Genomic DNA, 19,791 nt, shown 5'->3' with positions numbered 1-19,791 from the left:
TCCCTCCTTCCTTCCTTCCCTCTGTCCCTCCTCCTCTCCCTCCCTCTCTTCTTCCTTCCCTCCCTCTTTCTGTCCCTCCCTCCCTTTTCTCTCTCCCTTCCTCTTTCCTTTTCCTTTCATCCCTTTTTTCTTCCTTCCCTTTCTGCTTTCCTTCCTCCCTCCCTCTTTTCCTCCCTCCTAAGAAAACAATGCCGCCCCCCCCCCCAGAAACACAGGAAGTCCCGGATGTGCCCCTCTGCCCGGAATGTGCCCCTCTGCCCAAACTTGCCTTTCTGTGCGCTATTGGTTGACTGCCTGCCCTTAGGTATCAGTAAAATGTCGAATTTCTTTTTCTTGCATGTTTTGGGTTGAAAGGGGTTCATTTTCAGTCCTCATAACTAAGCATTTGCATCATGATGTTCATTTAAGTGGGACATGTTTACACGTTTCTCCCATTAGGAGTAATTCTAGTCCTTGAGGATTTCTTGTAGAGACATTTCCTTCACCCCGACATAGTTGCCGTGAGGGCCTGTGTGACACTCCCTCCTCACAGTGGCGGGATGTTTCGGTTTGGTTTTGTTTGCAGCTTGTACAGGCCTCACTCTGAACTGCTGGGTTTTTCCCCCTTTGCAGAATTGCCTGCTTCGCACTGTTTTCCTAGCGGGCGTCCGAAGGGTGAGGAAAACAGCTTGGGGAAAGTGAGGAAAAGGTTTGGGATATTTTAGTAAAGGGGCAGCTGGTGGGAAGGAGCGGGCTGGGCTGTTTTTGGGGCGCCGAAATCTCGGTGGTGACGTTGATTTGCTCATGAGTGCAGAGGCGGTCCGGAGCCCGGATTCCTGGCGCAGTCAGCCCCTGTTTTTGCGCCGGCGGATCCTTCCTGCGCCTTGTCTCAGATGTGCTTGGGCACAGTTCTACTGTTTGCCCCACCGTGATCGCAGGCACGCCGCCCTGTCCTCTCCGTCAAATCCTGGGGCTCACCCGAGAGTTTTATAAAATGAACTCGCCATGCCCCTGCCTGGTGAACAGAGAATGCAAACTCTCACAGGACCATCCGCAGCAAAACAGCAGTGTTTTGCTCATTTCTTCAGACCATGAAAACAGCAGAGTTTGGCTCATTTCTTCCAGGTTTTCTCAAACTGCATGGATTCCTTTCTGAGCAACTTCTGGGAAGCTTTCAGGTTTCAGGGCTTTGCAGCCAGGCTCCGCCCTAGCTGCGGCTGCCTGTCATTTTGTGTTGCAGTCAGATGCAGGAGGTCCTTGGCTTCAATACCCTGATAGTGTCAACTTTAAGGGGTCAGAGAGGAAATATTTTTGACTCTGTGGACCGTACATTCTCTTCTCTCAACAACTTAGTTCTTCCGTTGTGTCTAAAAGCATCCATTGCTGGGTGCGGTGGGTCACATCTCTAATCCCAGCACTTTGGGAGGCCAAGGCAGGTGGATCACCTGAGGTCAGGAGTTCAAGACCAGCCTGGCCAACATGGTGAAACCCCCTCTCTACTAAAAATACAAACATTAGCTGGGCATGGTGGTGGGCACCTGTAATCCCAGGTACTGAGGCTGAGGTAGGAGAATTGCTTGAACCTGGGAGGCGGAGGTTGTAGTGAGCCGAGGTCGTGCCACTGCACCCCAGCCTGGGCGGCAAAAGCGAGACTCTGTGTATTCCAGTCCCAGTTCATGGGCACTAAATTTCATATAAATGTTGTGTCAAGAAATATCATTGCTCTGTTGACTTCTTTTTTTCCCCAACCATTAAGAAATTCAGAAAAACAATTTATGAACGTAAACACTGTTCTTGGCAAGTGGACCTTCTAAAAATGAGGGCTGGAGTTTGTTGAAACTGCTCTTTTTTTTTTTTTTTTGCCACTTTTTTCCTTTTTTCTCTAGGCACTAATTGGAATCCACTTATTCGTCCTGGTTTGAGAAACAGTTCAGATGGAACCTGTGGGCTCTGTGTTTCCTTAGGTAACACGTGTGAGGTTTTTGTCACTGTAATTCGGTCATCTGTGTTAATATTATCACAAAAGAGCCAGGGGGGCATTTGCGTTTTCTCAGAATTGCTTATCAAAACAGCTGCATGGCCAGGTGCAGTGGCTCTCATGCCTGTGATCCCAGCATTTTGGGAGGCCAAGGCAGGTGGATTGCTTGAGCCCAGGAGTTTGAGACCAGCCTGGGCAACATGGCTAAATCCCATGTCTACTAAAAATACAAAAAATTAGCCAGGCATGGAGGCGCATGTCTGTAGTCCCAGCTACTCAGGAGGCGAAGCTAGGAGGATCACTTGAGCCTGGGAGTTGGGGGCTGCAGTGAGCTGTGAGCATACCACTGCACTCCAGCCTGGGCAACAAAGCAAGAGATGCAGTCTCTAAAATAATAATAATAATTAGCCAAACATGGTGGAACACATGTGTGGTCACAGCTACTTGGGAGGCTGAGGTGGGAGGATCGCTGGAGCCCGGAAAGTCAAGGCTGCAATGAGCTGAGATTGCACCACTGTAGTTCAGCCTGGGCAACATAGTGACACCCTGTCTCTACATAAATAAATAAATTCACAATTAAGCAGAAGTTGTGCTTGCTCTGCCAGGATTTCAGCTGGGTTCTTTGTACCCTAATTTATGTGAGCTCATAGATTGTGCGTTATCTTAGAAGGTTTGCGTTAAAGAAAGAGGGTAACTCTTTTTTCCCTGTTTTGGGAGCATTGCTGAGGTGGCTTTTGGCTGACGGGTGGACCCGTGGGTGCAGATGTTTTGATGCAGAAGGAGTGATTGCCTTTTTTTACACTCAGGCTCCAACTGGCTTTTATCTTATATGTTCTTACCCTAATGTGTTTGAGGTCACTGAACTCCTACTTTCTTTGTGTTTAACTGGAAAGGCAGACACTCTGAGAATGTATCAAATAGCCAGTTACTGCAGAATTTCTAGAATTTAAATCGCTTCCAAAACTGGATCTGCCTCCTGGGTTTAAGCCATTCTCCTGTCTCAGCCTCTTGAGTAGCTGGGATTACAGGCGCCCGCCACCACACCTGGCTCGTTTTTGTATTTTTAGTAGAGACAGGGTTTCAGCATATTGGCCTTACTGGTCTTGAACTCGACCTCGGGTGATCCACCCGTGTCAGCCTCCCAAAGTGCTGGGATGACAGGTGTGAGCCACCGCACCCGGCCCAGTGTGGATACTCCTTGAGCACATAACTGGAATCCTTTCCTTGGAAACTTGGAGCCCCTTGGGTCATGGTCATATAAACTGTGTTAAGAGGAGAGACACCATTAAATATGTCACAGTTGTCCTCGAAACTGGGACTTGTTTTGCTTTCTGCCTGGAAATGAGTCATTTTTGTAGAACATTTATTTTTCATTAACAAAAAAATTAAATATATATATGAGGTACGATGTGATGTTTTAGTCCATGTACACATTGTGCAATGATTAAACCAGCTAGTTACCATATTAGCAGTCAAGCTAATTAACATAAAAGCTAATTGACATTAATAATCAAGCTAATTAACATATTAACCATCAAGCTCATTAACATATTCACATAACCCTAACTCTAACCTATGTCACCTCACCTAGTTTTTTTTGTGGTGAGAATATGTAAAATCTACTTTTAGTCTTTTTGAAAGATGCGATGTATTATTATTAACTATAATTGCTGTGTGATGTGTTAGAACTTTGAATTTCTTTTATCTAACTGAAAAAATTTAATTTTAATGTAATTTATATGTTTTTGAGACAGTCTCACCATATCACCCAGGCTGGAGTACAGCATCATGTTCATAGCTCATGGCAGCCTCCAACTTCTGGCTCAGGTGACCCTCCCACCTCAGCCTCCCGGGTATCTGGGACTACAGGTGCACACCATCACCTGGTTTTTAAAATTTTTGAAGTTTTGTAGAGATGGGGTCTTGCTGTGTTGCTCAGGCGGGTCTTGAATTCCTGGGCTGAAGCAATCCTCCTGCCTCAGCCTCCCAAGTAGCTGGGACTACAGGTGCATGCCATCATACCCAGCTAATTTTTTTTTTTTTTTTAAGAGATGGGGTTTCATTATGTTGCCCAGGCTTGTCTCAAACTTCTGGCCTCCAGTGATCCTCCTTCCTCAGCCTTCCATAGCCTTGTGATTCCAGACATGAACCACTGCTTCTGGCCTCCAACTGAAATTTTATGTTCTTTGGCAAACACTTCAGCATTCTTCCCTGGCAACCACCATTGTACCCTCTGCATTCATGCTTTCAACTTTAGAGTCTACATATGAGATGATATGGTATTTGTCTCTCTGTGCCTGGTTCATTTCACTTCACATTGTATCTTCCAGTTCCACCCATGTTGCTGCAAATGGTAGGATTTCCTTTTTCATGGCAGCATACTATTCCTTTGTGTGTCTATGCCACATTTTCTTGATGCACTCATCTGTAGATTGACACATGGGTTGATTCTATATCTTTGAAAGTGTTAATAGTGCTGCAGTGCACAGGGGGTGCAGGTATCCCGTTGATGGACTGATTTCCTTTTCTTTGGGGTACACACCCAGCGGTGGGATGACTGAATCTGGCACACCATTCTTTCCTCGGATGTTTCACAGGCCCATGGCTGGACTTTAGGGAACGTCTTTACTGTATACAAGGTGGCAGTCCCTATTCTTAGGGAACATCTTCAGTGTGTACACGGCATTGATCCCTTGGCCACATGCTTAGGAAACATCTTCAGTGTATACATGGCTGTGCTCCCTTAGCCACATTCTTAGGGAATGTCTTCAGTGTGTACACGGTGGCAGTCCCTTGGCCACATTCTTAGGGAACATCTTCAGTGTGTACCTGGTGGCAGTCTCTTGGCCGCATTCTTAGGGAACGTCTTCAGTGTGTACCTGGTGGCAGTCTCTTGGCCGCATTCTTAGGGAATGTCTTCAGTATGTACACCTTGGCGATCCCTTGGCCACATGCCTAGGGAATGTATTCAGTGCGGTCCCTTGGCTGCATTCTTAGGGAACATCTTCAGTGTTCAACCTCATTCCTGGGGAACACCTTTAGTGTGTACATGGTGACGGCCCCTTAGCCACATTCTTAGGGAATGTATTCAGTGTGTACACGGTGGCAGTCCCTTGGCCGCATGCTTTGGGACCATCTTCAGTGAGTGCGATCCCTTGGCCACATGCTTAGGGAACGTCTTAAGTGTGTACACAGCCGCAGTCCCTTGGCCACATTCTTAGGGAATGTGTTTAGTGTGTACATGGCGGCGGTCCCTTAACCACATGCTTAGGGAATGTATGTACTTGGTGGCAGTCCCTTGGCCTCATTCTTAGTGAATGTCTTCAGTGTGTACAAGGCAGCCGTCCTTTAGCCTCATGCTTAGGGAACATCTTCAGCGTGTATATGTTGGCGGTCCCTTCCCCACATGCCTAGGGAACGTCTTCAGTGCCGTCCCTACATTCTTAGGGAACATCTTCAGTGTGTATGTGTTGGCGGTCCCTTCCCTACATGCCTAGGGAACGTCTTCAGTGCCGTCCCTACATTCTTAGGGAACATCTTCAGTGTGTACATGGCAGTGGTCCCTTGGCCTCATTATTAGGGAATGTCTTCAGTGTGTACTTGGCAGCGGTCCCTTACCCACATTCTTAGGGAATGTCTTCAGTGTGTACATTGAAAGATGCGATGTATTATTATTAACTATAATTGCTGTGTGATGTGTTAGAACTTTGAATTTCTTTTATCTAACTGAAAAAATTTAATTTTAATGTAATTTATATGTTTTTGAGACAGTCCTTTAGCCGCATGGTTAGGGAATGTTTTCAGTACAGTCCTTTGGCCACATGCCTAGGGAACAGCTTCAGTGCAGTCCCTGGGCTGCATTCTTAGGGCATGTCTTCAGTGTGTACATGGTGGAGGTCCCTTGGCCGCATTCTTAGGGAACATCTTTTTTTTTTTTTTTTTTTTTTTTTTAGGTGGAGTCTTGCTCTGTTGCCCAGGCTGGAGTGCAGTGGCCGGATCTCAGCTCACTGCAAGCTCCGCCTCCCGGGTTTACGCCATTCTCCTGCCTCAGCCTCCGGAGTAGCTGCGACTACAGGCGCCCGCCACCTCGCCTGGCTAGTTTTTTGTATTTCTTAGTAGAGACGGGGTTTCACCGTGTTAGCCAGGATGGTCTCGATCTCCTGACCTCGTGATCCGCCCGTCTCGGCCTCCCAAAGTGCTGGGATTACAGGCTTGAGCCACCACGCCCGGCCAGGGAACATCTTAAGTGTTTATATGGTGGTGGTCTCTTAGCCACATGCTTAGGGAATGTCTTCAGTGTGTACATGGCGGTGGTCCTTTAGCCACATTCTTAGGGAATGTCTTCAGTGTATATAAGGTGGTGGTCCCTTGGCCACATGCTTAGGGAATGTCTTTAGTGCCTTCTTTTAGCTGCATTCTTAGGGAACGTCTTCTGTGTGTACATGGCAGCAGGCTCTTAGCAGCATACTTAGGGAACGTCTTCAGTGTGTGCACAGCAGAGGTCCCTTGGCCGCATTGTTAGGAAGGGTCTTCAGTTTGTACATGGCAGTGGTCCCTTAGCTGCAGACTTAGGGATCGTCTTCAGTGTGCACAGGGCGGTGGTCCCTTGGGCCACATGTTTAGGGAATGTCTTCAGTGTGTACACGGTGGAAGTCCCTTGGCCACATGTCTAGGGAATGTCTTTTGTGCCCTCTTTTGGCTGCATTCTTAGGGAACGTCTTCCGTGCGTAAATGGCGGCTGTCCCGTAGCCACATACTTAGGGAATGTCTTCAGTGTATACCCTGCAGCGGTCCCTTGGCCTCATTCTTAGGGAACGTCTTCAGTGTGTACCTGGCAGCGTTCCCTTAGCCACAGTCTTCGGAAATGTCTTCAGTGTGTACACGGCGGGGGTCCTTTGGCCACATGCTTTGGGAACGTCTTCAGTGCATACAGAATGGCGGTCCCTTGGCCACATTCTTAGAAAACGTTGTCAGTTTGTATATGGTGGCGATCCCTTGGCCACATTCTCCTGAGTGTCTGTGTCTGTGTCCTTTCCACCTTGCGAGCTGCTTTTGTTTCTTCACTGGGTGTCTGACTCTCATGTGCAATCCGTTTCCTCCGTCACCTCCCGTCCCAGGCACAGTGAGAGACGCAGGCAGCCCGCTCATCTCTGCACGTGGCCATCTCAGACATTCTCCAGCCACCGTCCTGACCGCATTCATTCCTTCTCCTGCCCAGTCCACATCCTTCTTCCCGTACACTCTTGCTACCAAGAAATGGTCTGAATCACAGCACAGGCTTCATTTGCTTTCTGGAATTGCAGCTCCCCAGCCTCACCCAGATCAGAGATTCAGAACCTGAATCTCCGATCTCTGGAGTTGCCCCCATCCCATCAGAGACTTCTAGTCTGTTTGTTTATATTCGTTTAGACTTGGGAGGATGAGAAGAGACAAACCTTAGAAGGTGGTCTATGCAATTCCAGGGCCCAGGGTGGAAGGGGCTTCCCTGCCTGCCTTTGTGCACCTTTCATTCTTGATCCAACAGTTGTTTTTTTTTTTTTTTTTTTTTTTGAGACGGAGTCTTGCCTGGTTGCCCAGGCTGGAGTGCAGTGGTGTGATTCCAGCTCACTGCAACCTCTGCCTCCTGGGTTCAAGCGATTCTCCTGCCTCAGTCTCCTGAGTGGCTGGGATTACAGGCATGCGCCACGATGCTTAGCTAATTTTATATTCCTAGTAGAGATGGGGTTTCTCCATGTTGGTCAGGCTGGTCTCGAACTCCTGACCTCAGGTGATCCATCCGCCTCAGCCTCCCAAAGTGCTGGGATGACACGTGTGGGCCACCATGCCTGGCTGCACCTTTCATTCTTGATCCACCTGGTTTTAAACTTGCAGATAAACTGTTTCCACCTATGACAAATGAGTCTTCCATCTTCCATGTGGTCTGGACTTTGTCCGTGCTATCATATTCCTGTCTCTTGTTCTGGTTTTTGGCGTCCCGCAGATTGTCCCTGTTACAGTCCTGTCTCTTGTTTCTGGGGTCACTGCTGTGGCGAGCTGACTGTGCTGCGTTCCTGAGGCTGGTGAGGATGCTGTCGACACCTTAATCACGGCTGTGAAGAAACTGGCTAGAACTAGGTGCCGTGGAGCTTTGCAGTGGACTCTAGATCGTAGTACCCATTCTTTGGTCAGTGACGGAGCCAGGTGTCTTATTAGGTCTCAGGGATTTGTGGAAGCACAGAGCAAGCAAGCACCTCCTACATTGAAAGGAATCCTTGTCTCACTCAAGTTGGCATCCTGAAGTCTGCCTTTGGGAATCCCTGATTTCCTAAGAAACTACCCTAACATTTTAAGGGACTTAAAAAAATATTAGTAAAATGTTCCCAATGGATAGCAGCAGGTAGTGTTGTGTGTGTGTGTGTGTGTGTGTGTGTGTGTTTTTAAAGACAAAGGTTTGCTCTTGTCACCCAGGCTGGAGTGCAATGGCACAATCTTGGCTCCCTGCAACCTCCATCTCCTGGGTTCAAGGGATTCTCCTACCTCAGCCTGTCAGGTAGCTGGGATTATAGGCGTGCGCCACCATGCCCCACTAATTTTGTATTTTTAGTAGTGACGGGGTTTCACCATGTTGGTCAGGATGGTCTCGAGTTCCTGGCCTCAAGTGATCCACCTGCCTTGGCCTCTCAAAGCGCTGGGATTATGAATCACCGCGCCCGGCCTGCGTTTTGTACTTTCATTTCGGGTTCAGGGGCATGTGTGCAGGTTCGTTACGTAGGTGAATTGCATGTCCTGGGGGTTTAGTGAACAGATTATTTCATCATCCAGGTAATAAGCCCAGTACCACCTGATAGGTAGTTTTTCGATCCTCTCATTTCTCCCACCCTCCACCCTCCACCCTCCACCCTCCAGCAGGCCTCTGCATCTGTTCCCTTCTTTGTATCCACTAATACCCAATATTTAGCTGCCACTTATCTGTGAGACCAGGTGTTATTTGGTTTTCTTTTCCTGTGTGAATTTGCTAAGGATAATGGCCTCCACCTCCATGCATGTTCCTGCAAAGGACATCATCCCATTTTTTTTTTCTTTTGAGATGGAGTTTCCCTCTTGTTGCCCAGGCTGGAGTGCAATGGCGCGATCTTGGCTCACCACAGCCTCCGGCTCCTGGGTTCAAGCAATTCTTCTACCTCAGCCTACCAAGTAGTTGAGATTACAGGCGGAGACGGGTTTCTCCATGTTGGCCGGACTGGTCTTAAACTCCCAACCTCAGGTAATTCGCCTGCCTCAGCCTCCCAAAGTGCTGGGATTACAGGCATGAGCCACCACTCCCAACCAATCCCATTCTTTTTAATGAGTGCATAGTATTCCATAGTGTATATGCTCCACCCTTTCTTTTTTTTTTTTTTTTTTTTTGAGATGGAGTCTTGTTCTGTTGTCCAGGCTGGAGTGCAGTGGCCGGATCTCAGCTCACTGCAAGCTCCGCCTCCCGGGTTTACGCCATTCTCCTGCCTCAGCCTCCCAAGTAGCTGGGATTACAGGCGCCCGCCACCTCGCCTGGCTAGTTTTTCGTATTTTTAGTAGAGACGGGGTTTCACCGTGTTAGCCAGGATGGTCTCGATCTCCTGACCTCGTGATCCGCCTGTCTGGGCCTCCCAAAGTGCTGGGATTACAGGCTTGAGCCACCGCGCCCGGCCTCCACCCTTTCTTTATCCAGTCTACATGGCGTCATGTTGAGGAAAGGATGAAACAATGTGCATGAAAGCAGTGAATGTTTTCTATTGGAACAGTGTTTAACTTTCTGGGAAACTGTGGAGTCATTGCAATTGCAATTTCCTGGTAGATTTGGTGAGGTAAGAGCATTGGGAATTTTTGGGCGCCTGATGCACTGTGGGAGTTTTTTTTTTCACAGTGTAGAAATCTCAACATGAATATGTCTCTTTTCTTTTATGTTTGTTTGTTTGTTTTGAGATGGTTTTTTTCTTGTTGCCCAGGCTGGAGTGCAGTGGGAATCTGGGCTCACTGCAGCCATCCTCTCCCTTGTTCAAGCAATTTTCCTGCCTCATCCTCTGGAGTAGCTGGGAGTGTAAGTGCCTGCCCCCACACCTGGCTAATTTTTTTTTTTTTGTATTTTTAGTAGAGACAGAGTTTCAGCATGTTGGGCAGTCTGGTCTCGAACTCCTGGCCTCAAGGGATCCCCCTGCCTCGGCCTCCCAAAGTGCTGGGATGACAGGCGTGAGCCACGGCGCCCGGCCATCTGTTTTCTTTTCATAGGAGGTGCTGGTCTCACAGTGGCTCTGTGCTGTGATGAAATGGCATTGCCAAAGTTTTACTCTTGACAACTTGATTTTGTATGCTAAAGAGATCTTCTTTGGCGTGATTGAGGAGGGCTTGAGAGAGTTAAAGGAGCCATTTATTTAGAAGGCGATGAGATGGAGTTATGTCTTGGTAATTACTGCAGTTACCCCCACCCCATTCTTTCCGTGGCTCTCCTAGCTGGGTTCTTGGCTAGTCAGGGAGGTGCCCTGAAAAGCCTCATTTTCCCACAGCTGTAGGAACTGTGTGGTACACGCACAATTTCTTAGCTTTTGTATTAGGGAATGTCTTCAGTGCGTTCCCTTGGTCACATTCTTAGGGAACATCTTCAGTGTGTACACTGTGGCGGTTCCTTAGGCACATTCTTAGGGAAAGTCTTCAGTGTGTACATGGTGGCATTCCCTTGGCCGCATGCTTAGGGAATGTCTTCAGTGCGGTCCCTTGACCACATGCCTAGGGAATGTCTTCAGTGCCAGCCCTTGGGTGCATTCCAGGGAACATCTTCAGTGTGTACATTGCGGTGGTCCCTTGGCCACTTTCTTAGGGAATGTCTTCAGTTTGTACGCGTTGGTAGTCCCTTGGCCACATGCTTAGGGAACGTGTGCAGTGAATGCGAGCCCTTGGCCACATGGTTAGGGAACATCTTCAGTGTGTACACGGCCGTGGTCCCTTTCCCTCATTCTTAGGAAATGTCTTCAGTGCCTACACAGTGGCAGTCCCTTGGCCACATTCTTAGGGAATGTGGCCAAGGGACTGTCTTCGTGTGTACATGACTGCGGTCTCTTAGCCACATTCTTAGGGAATGTCTTCAGTGTGTACATGGTGGCAGTCTCTTGGCCGCGTGGTTAGGGAACATCTTCAGTGTGCACACGGTGGCAGTTCCTTGTGCCACATGGTTAGCGAATGTCTTCAGTGAGTACATGGTGGCGGTCTCTTGGCTGCATTCTTACAGAACATCTTCAGCGTGTACATGGCGGCTGTCCCTTAGCTGCATGCTTAGGGAACGTCTTCAGTGTGTATACAGTGGCAGTCCCTTAGCCACATGTCTAGGGAATGTTTTCCCTGCTGTTCCTTGGGTGCATTCTTAGGGAACATCTTCAGTGTGTAATGGCGGTGGTCCCTTAGCCACATACTTAGGGAATGTCTTCAGTGTGTACATGGTGGCAGTCCTTTGGCCACATGCTTAGGGAACATCTTCAATGCAGTCCCTTAGCCACATGCCAAGGGAACGTCTTCAGTGTTGTCTTTTAGTTGCATTCTTAAGGAACGTCTGCAATGTGTACATGGCAGCAATCCCTTAGACACAAGGTTAGGGATCATCTTCAGTATGCATAGGGCTGTGGTTCCTTGGGCCACATGCCTGGGGAACGTCTTCAGTGTGGTCCCTTGGCCACAAGGTTAGGGATCATCTACAGTGTGCAGGTTAGGGATCATCTACAGTGTGCATAGGGCAGTGGTTCCTTGGGCCACATGACTAGGGAACGTCTTCAGTGCCGTCCCTTGGCTGCATTCTTAGGGAACGTCTTCATTGTGTACATGGCAGCGGTCCCTTAGCCACATACTTCCGGACCGTTTTCAGTGTGTACAGGGCAGCAGTCCCTTCGGTGTATTCTTAGGGAGCATCTTTAGTGTGTACATGGCAGTGATCTCTTACGTACATTTTAGGGAATGTCTTCAGTGTTTACATGGTGGTAGTCCTTTGATCACATGTTTAGGGAACATCTTCAGTGCAGTCCCTTGGCCACATGCCTAGGGATCATCTTCAGTGCTGTCCCTTGGCTGCATTTTTAGGGAGTGTCTTCAATGTGTACCTGGTGGTGGTTCCTTGGCTCCATTCTTAGGGAACGTCTTCAGTGTGTACATGGCGGTGGTCCCTTAGCCACACGCTTAGGGAACGTCTTTAGTGTGTACATGGCGGCGGTCCCTTAGCCACATGTTTACCGAACGTCTTCAGTGTATACAGTGGCGGTCCCTTGGCCACATGGCTAGGAACGTCTTCAGTGCTGTCCTTTACTTGCATTTTTAGCGAACATCTTCAGTGTGTACATGGCAGCAGTCCCTTAGCCATATTCTTAGGGAATATCTTCAGTGTGCATACAATTGCAGTCCCTTGGCCACATGGCTAGGAACGTCTTCAGTGCCCTGTTTTAGCTGCATTCTTAGGGAACGTCCTCAGTGTGTACATGGCAGCAGTCCCTTAGCCACACACTTAGGGAACATCTTCAGTGTGTGCATATCTTCAGTGTGTGCACGTCAGCGGCCCTTGACTGCATTGTTAGGGAACGTCTTCAGTGTAAACATGGCAGTGGTCCCTTAGCCAGGAGCTTAGGGATCGTCTTCAGTGTGCACAGGGCGGTGGTCCCTTGCGTCACATGCTTAGGGAATGTCTTCAGTGTGTACATGGTGGCTGTCCCTTAGCCACACGCCTAGGGAACGTCTGCCATCTCTTGGCTAAATTCTTAGGGAACGTTTTCAGTGCGTAAATAGTGGCGGTCCCTTAGCCTTATACTTAGAGAACGTCTTCAGTGTGTACACGGCTAGTCCGTTGGCCTTATTCTTAGGAAATGTCTTTAGTGTGTATAGGCGGTGGTCCCTTAGCCACATTCTTAGCAAATGTCTTCAGTGTGTACACGGCGATGGTCCCTTGGACACATGCTTTGGGAACATCTTCAGTGCATACAGAGTGGCGGTCCATTGGCCCCATTCTTAGAAAACGCCTTCAGTTCGTATAACGTGGCGATCCCTAGGCCACATTCTTCTGAGTGTCTGTGTCTGTGTCCTTTCTACCCTGTAAGCTGCTTTTATTTCTTCATTGGGTGTCTCTGACTCTCCTGTGGAATCCCTTTCCTCTGTCACCGCCCGTCCCAGGCATAGGGAGAGACGCAGGCTGCCTGCTCCTCTCTGCACGTCGCCATCTGAGACATTCTCCAGCCACCCTCCTGACAGCACTCATTCTTTCTCCTGCCCGGTCCACATACTTCTTCCGCTACACCCTTGCTACCAAGAAATGGTTTGAATCATAGCCAAGGCTTCATTCGCTTTCTGGAATTGCAGCTCTCCAGCTCCACCCAGATCAGAGATTCAGAACCTGAATCTTCTGATTTCTGGAGTTGCCCCCATCCCATCAGAGACTTCTAAACCTAGTCTGTTTGTTTATATTCGTTTAGACTTGGGAGGATGACAGGAGAGAAACTTTAAAAGGTGACCTGTGCAGTCCAGGGCCCAGGGTGGAAGGGGCTTCCGTCCCTGGCTGCTTTTGTGCACCTTTCATTCTTGATCCGCTCTGTCGCCCAGGCTGGAGTATAGTGGTGTGATCTCGGCTCACTGCAAGCTCTGCGTCCCGGGTTCATGCCATTCTCTGCCTCAGCCTCCCGCATAGCTGGGACTACAGGCGCCCGCCACCACGCCCGGCTAAATTTTTGTGTAGTTTTAGTAGGGACGGTTTCACCGTGTTAGCCAGGATGGTCTCGATTTCCTGACCTCGTGATCCGCCTGCCTGGGCCTCCCAAAGTGCTGGGATGACAGGTGTGAGCCACTGCGCCCGGCCTGTTTTTGCTTTTTTGAGACGGAGTCTTGCTGTGTGGCCCAGGCTGGAGTGCAGTGGTGTGATCTCAGCTCACTGCAACAACCTCTGCTTCCCGGGTTCAAGCGATTCTCCTGCCACAGCCTCCCGAGTAGGGAGCTGCTAAAATAAAATACTTTCAGTTGGGTACTTTATAAACTACAGACATTTATTACTCACAGTTCTGAAGGCTGGAGGTTCAAGATCATGGCAGATTCAGTATCTGGTGGGGACCCACCTCCTGGTTCATAGACGATGCATTTGCTCTGCGCGTGCTCACATGGTGGAAGGGTGAGGGAGCTCTCTGGGGCCCCTTTTATAAGGACACTGATCCCATTCTTGAGGCTGGATCCCCATGACCTCATCACCTCCCAAGTCTCCCACCTCCTGACACCATTGTCTTAAGGGTGAGGATTTCAATGTAGAAATTTTGGGGAGGAACACAAACTTTCAGACTGTAGCAAACACTATTCTTAAAAAAAAATACAGTAATAGTTCAGCTTTTTTTTTTTTTTTTTTTTAGTTTGATAAATTTTCCAAGAAGGAGGAGGTAAAGAAACCCTCCTAGTTTTGAAGGTGAATGTTAGTGCTGTAAAATACACGTGGGACTTGGCTTCTATAAAATTCCTGGTCACGGCAAAATGTAGGTGGTTCGCAGTACCTGGGAAAGCTCACCTTTCCTTTTTCTAACATGTAACTTTTGTGGGAATTGCGTAAAAGTTGTTTATAGTTAGCCCTTCAGTCCTGTGTCCAACCCAGCATATCCGATACTATCTAACATTCTTTTTTTTTGAGACGGTGTTTTGCTCTTGTTACCCAGGCTGGAGGACAGTGGCACGATCCTGGCTCGCCGCAACCTCCACCTCCTGGGTTGAAGTGATTCTCCCGCCTCAGCCTCCCAAGTAGCTGAGATTACTAAATTTTATATAAATGTTGTGTCAAGAAATATTATTGCTCTTTTGATTTTTTTTTTCCCTAACCATTGAGAAATTTAGAAAAAACATTTATGAACGTAAACACTGTTCTTGACAAGAAGGCCTTCTAAAAATAAGGGCTGGAGTTTGTTGAAACTGCTCTCCTTTTTTTTTTTTTTTTTTTTTTTTTTGCTGCTTTTTCCTTTTGCCTTGAGGCAGTAATTGGAATCCACTTATTTGTCCTGGGTGGAGAAACAGTTCAGATCTAACAGTGGGGGCTCTGTGTTTCCTTAGGTAACACGTGTGAGGTTTTTGTCAGTGTAATTCAGTCATCTGTGTTAATATTATCACAAAAGATCAGGGCGGCATTTGCTTCTTCCCAGAATTGCTTATTAAAACAGCTGCATGGCCAGGCGCAGTGGCTCACGCCTGTAATCCCAATACTTTTGGAGGCCGAGGCAGGCTTGAGCCCAGGAGTTTGAGACCACCCTGGGCAACGTGGCCAAACCCCGTCTCTACTGAAAATACAAAAAAATTAGTGCGTGCCTGTAGTCGCAGCTACTCAGGAGGCGGAGGCGGGAGGATCACTTGAGTGTGGGAGTTGGAGGCTGCAGTGAGCTGTGATCGCAGCCTGGGCAACCAAGTGAGAGATGCTGTGTCTAAAAAATAAAAATAAAAATTAGCCAAACATGGTGGCATGCGTGTGTTGTCACTGCTACTTGGGAGGCTGAGGAGGGTGGATCACTTGAGCCCACAAAGTCGAGGCTGCAGTGAGCTGAGATTGCACCACTGTAGTACAGCCCGGAACAGAGCGAGGGAGACCCTGTCTCTAAATACATAAATAAATAGGTTCGCGATTAAGCAGAAGTTGTGCTTGTTCTGCCAGGATTTCAGTTGGGTTCTTTGTGCCCTAATTTATCTGAGCTCATAGGTTGTGCGTTATCTTGGAAGGCTTGTATTAAAGAAAGAGGGTAGCCTTTCTTTTCCCGGTTTTGGGAGCATTGCTGAGGTGGCTTTTGGCGACGGGTGGACCCGAGGGTGCAGACGTTTTGATGCAGAGGGAGTGATTGCCTTTTTCAGACGTAGGGTCCATCTGGTTTTTATGTTGTGTGTTCTTACCCTGGGGTGTTTGAGGTCCCTGGACTCCTATTTTATTTGTGTTTAAAAAGCAGGAACTCTGAGAACGTATCAAATAGCCTGTTACTGCAGGATTTCTAGAATTTAAATGGCTTCCAAAACTGGATCCACAAGCTAAGAATTATGTTTATGTTTTAAAAGGTGTTGGTTTGCTTCTTACCTTTCTAAATTCTTGGGGGGAAAAATCCAAAGAATAATTCAGTTTCATGATACAAAAATGATATGAGGCTGGGCACAGTGGCTCATACCTGTCATCCCAGCACTTTGGGAGGCCAAAGCAGGAGGATTACTTGAACCCAAGAGTTTGAGATCAGCCTGGGCAACAGGGAGAAAAAAATAAAATAAAAATAGACTGGGTGCAGTGACTTATGCTTATAATCACAGCCCTTTGGGAGGCTAAGTCAGTAGGATTACTTGAGCTGAGGGGTTTGAGACTAGCCTGGTCAACACAGTGAGACCTTGTCTGTAGTAATGATAAAAAATTAGCTGGACATAAGGTGTGCATTTGTAGTCTCAGTTACACAGGAGGCTGAAGTGGGAGGATCACTTGAGCTGGGGAGTTGGAGGCTGCAGTGAAATGTGATCGCACCACTGTACTCCAGCCTGTGCAACAAAGAGAGAGATGCTGTCTCTTAAAAAAAAAAAAACAAAAAACAGCCAGATGTGGTGGCACACATGTGTGGTCACAGCTACTTGGGAGGCTGAGGCTGAAGGATTGCTTGAGCTCAAGGAGGTTGAGGCTTCAGTAAGCTATGATCATGCCACTGCACTGCAGACTGGGCAATCGCCTGGGGGAGACTCTGTCTCCACCAAAATAAATTAAAGATAGGAAATTTCAATATGAAAATCAATGTCCCCCGGATCCTTCCATTTCTTCCCAGCTGGGCTATATTTGGAGTTCCATGGGGAGCCGGCAGTTTGCACGCGCTCAGGAGGATGCGCCCTGCCATAGTGACTGTGAGTGAACAGCCTGATCTCATCAACCCTTCTGAGCAGGCCTGGCCCTCCGAGTAATAACTGGGAACATTCGCCAGTTTGTGAGATGACCTCATGTTGTCATTTGAAGGGTGCAGTGTGGATACGTGGATACATTTTTTTCTTTTTTCTTTTTGAGGTGGAGTTTTACTCTTGTTGCCCAGACTGGAGTGCAATGGTACGATCTCGGCTCACTGCAACCTCCGCCTCCTGGGTTCAAGCCATTCTGTTTCAGCCTCCTGAGTAGCTGGGATTACAGGCACCCGCCACCATGCCCAGCTAATTTTTGTATTTTTAGTAGAGACGGGGTTTCAGCATATTGGTCAGGCCGGTCTGGAACTCCTGACCTCAGGTGATCCACCCGCATCAGCCTCTCAAGGTGCTGGGATGACAGGCGTGAGCCACCGCGCTCCGCCCAGTGTGGATACACCTTGGGCACATAACTGGAATCCTTTCCTTGGAAACTTGGAGCCCCTTGGGTCATGGTCATATAAACTGTGTTGAATTAAGAGGAGACACCGTTAAGTATGTCACAGCTGTCCTCGAAACTGGGACTTGTGTTGCTTTCTGCCTAGAAATGCGAGTCATTTTAATAGAATATTTGGCCAGGCGCGGTGGCTCAAGCCTGTAATCCCAGCACTTTGGGAGGCCGAGACGGGCGGATCAAGAGGTCAGGAGATCGAGATCATCCTGGCTAACCCGGTGAAACCCCGTCTCTACTAAAAAATACAAAAAACTAGCCGGGCGAGGTGGTGGGCGCCTGTAGTCCCAACTACTGGGGAGGCTGAGGCAGGAGAATGGCCTAAACCTGGGAGGCGGAGCTTGCAGTGAGCCGAGATCTGGCCACTGCACTCCAGCCTGGGTGACAGAGCAAGACTCCATCTTAAAAAAAAAAAAAAAAAAGAATTTATTTTTTCATTAACAAAAAATAATTGTGTACATATATATGAGGTACAACGTGATGTTTTAATCCAAGTACACATTGTGATTAAAACAAGCCAGTTACCATATTAACAATCAAGCTAACATATTAACAATCAAGCTAATTAACATATTAACAATGAAGCTAAGTAATATATTCATATAACGTTAACTCTAACCCATATCACTTCACCTACCTTTTTTTGTGGTGAGAATACGTAAAATCTACTTTTAGTCATTTTGAAAGATGCGGTGTATTATTATTAACTATAATCAGTGTGTGCTGTGGTAGAACTTTGAATTTATTTCTTTTATCTAACTTAAAAAATTTAATTTTAATGTAATTTATATGTTTTTGAGACAGTCTTGCCCTATCACTCAGGCTGGAGTACAGCGTCATGTTCATAGCTCTTGGCAGCTTCCAACTGGTGGCTCAGATGAGCCTCCCACCTCAGCCTCCCAGGTAGCTGGGACTACAGGTGCACCCCGCCACACCCAGTTGATTTTTAAATGTTTTGTAGAGATGGGGTCTCGCTATGTTGTCCAGGTGGGTCTTGAATTCTTGGGCTGAAGCAATCCTCCTGCCTCAGCCTCCCAAGTAGCTGGGACTACAGGTACATGCCAGTATACCCAGCTAACTTTTTTTTTTCCTTTTGAGATGAGGTTTCATTATGTTGCCCGGGCTTGTCTCAAACTCCCGGCCTCCAGTGATCCTCCTTCCTCAGCCTTCCATAGCATTGTGATTCCAGACATGAGCCACCGCTCCTGGCCTCCAACGGAAATTTTATGTTCTTTGACAAACACTTCAGCATTCTTCCCTGGCAACCACCATTGTACTCTCTGCATTCATGCGTTCAGCTTTTTTAGAGTCTACATGTGAGATGATATGGTATTTGTCTCTCTGTGCCTGGTTCATTTCACTTCACATTGTATCTCCAGTCCCATCCATGTTGCATAAATGGCAGGATTTCCTTTTTCATAGCTGCATACTATTCCATGGTGTGTCTATGCCACATTTGCCTGATGCACTCATCTGTTGATTGACACATAGGTTGATTCCATATCTTGGAAATTGAGTAGTGCTGCAGTGCACAAGGGGTGCAGGTATCCCGCTGAGCGTCTGATTTCCTTTCCTTTGGGTACACATCCAGTGGTGGGATGTCTGGATCCTGCACACCATTCTTTTCTCTGATATTTCGCAGGCCTATGGCTGGACCTTTGGAACGTCTTCATTATGTACAAGGTGGTGGTCCCTTAGCCACATTCTTAGTGAATGTCTTCCGTGTGTACACAGTGGCAGTCCCTTGGCCGCATGCTTAGGCAATGTCATCAGTGCGGTTCCTTGGCCACATGCTTAGGGAATGTCTTCAGTGTATACATGGTGGCAGTCCCTTGGCCACATTCTTAGATAATGTCTTCAGTGTGTACATGGTGGCAGTCCCTTAGCCACATGCTTAGGGAACGTCTTCAGTGTGTACATAGCTTCGGTCTGTTAGCCACAAGCCTAGGGAACATCTTCAGTGTGTATAGGGTGGTGGTCCCTTGGCCACATGCCTCGGGAACGTCTTCAGTGCCATCCCTTGCTGCATTTTAAGGGAACGTCTTCAGTGTGTACATGGTGATGGTCCCTTGGCGCATTGTTAGGGAACGTCTTCAGTGTGTACATGGCAGAGGTCCCTTAGCCACATGCTTTGGGAACGTCTTCAGTGTGTATATGGCAGTGGTCCCTTAGCCACATACTTAGGGAATGTCTTCAGTGCATATATGGCGGTGGTCCTTTGGGCCACATGCTTAGGGAATGTCTTCAGTGTGTACACGGTGGTGGTCCCTTGGCCGCATCCTTAGGGAAAGTCTTCAGTGACATCCTTTGGCTGCATCTTCAGTGTGTTTGGGAACTGTTTCCAGTGTATTCATGGCGGAGGTCCCTTAGCCACATTCTTAGAGAACCTCTTCAGTTCATACACAGTGGCGATCCCCTGGCCACATTCTTAGAAAACGTCTTCATTTGGTACACAGTGGCGGTCCCTTGGCCACATTCT

The 19,791-nt window shown here is 47.9% G+C and overlaps 1 protein-coding gene across 1 annotated transcript in view; it reads left to right on the top strand.

Annotated features, from left to right (window-relative positions):
• LOC106996625 (polyprenol dehydrogenase) overlaps window positions 1-19,791 on the top strand; it is a 328,740-nt gene that overhangs the window by 15,850 nt on the left and 293,099 nt on the right. The gene's annotated exons all lie outside the window — the stretch shown is intronic.

Source organism: Macaca mulatta, chromosome X, assembly GCF_049350105.2.
Source record: "Macaca mulatta isolate MMU2019108-1 chromosome X, T2T-MMU8v2.0, whole genome shotgun sequence".
Classification (NCBI taxonomy): domain Eukaryota; kingdom Metazoa; phylum Chordata; class Mammalia; order Primates; family Cercopithecidae; genus Macaca; species Macaca mulatta.
The sequence above is the reverse complement of the archived record's forward strand: the minus strand, read 5'-3'. Positions and strand labels throughout refer to the sequence as shown.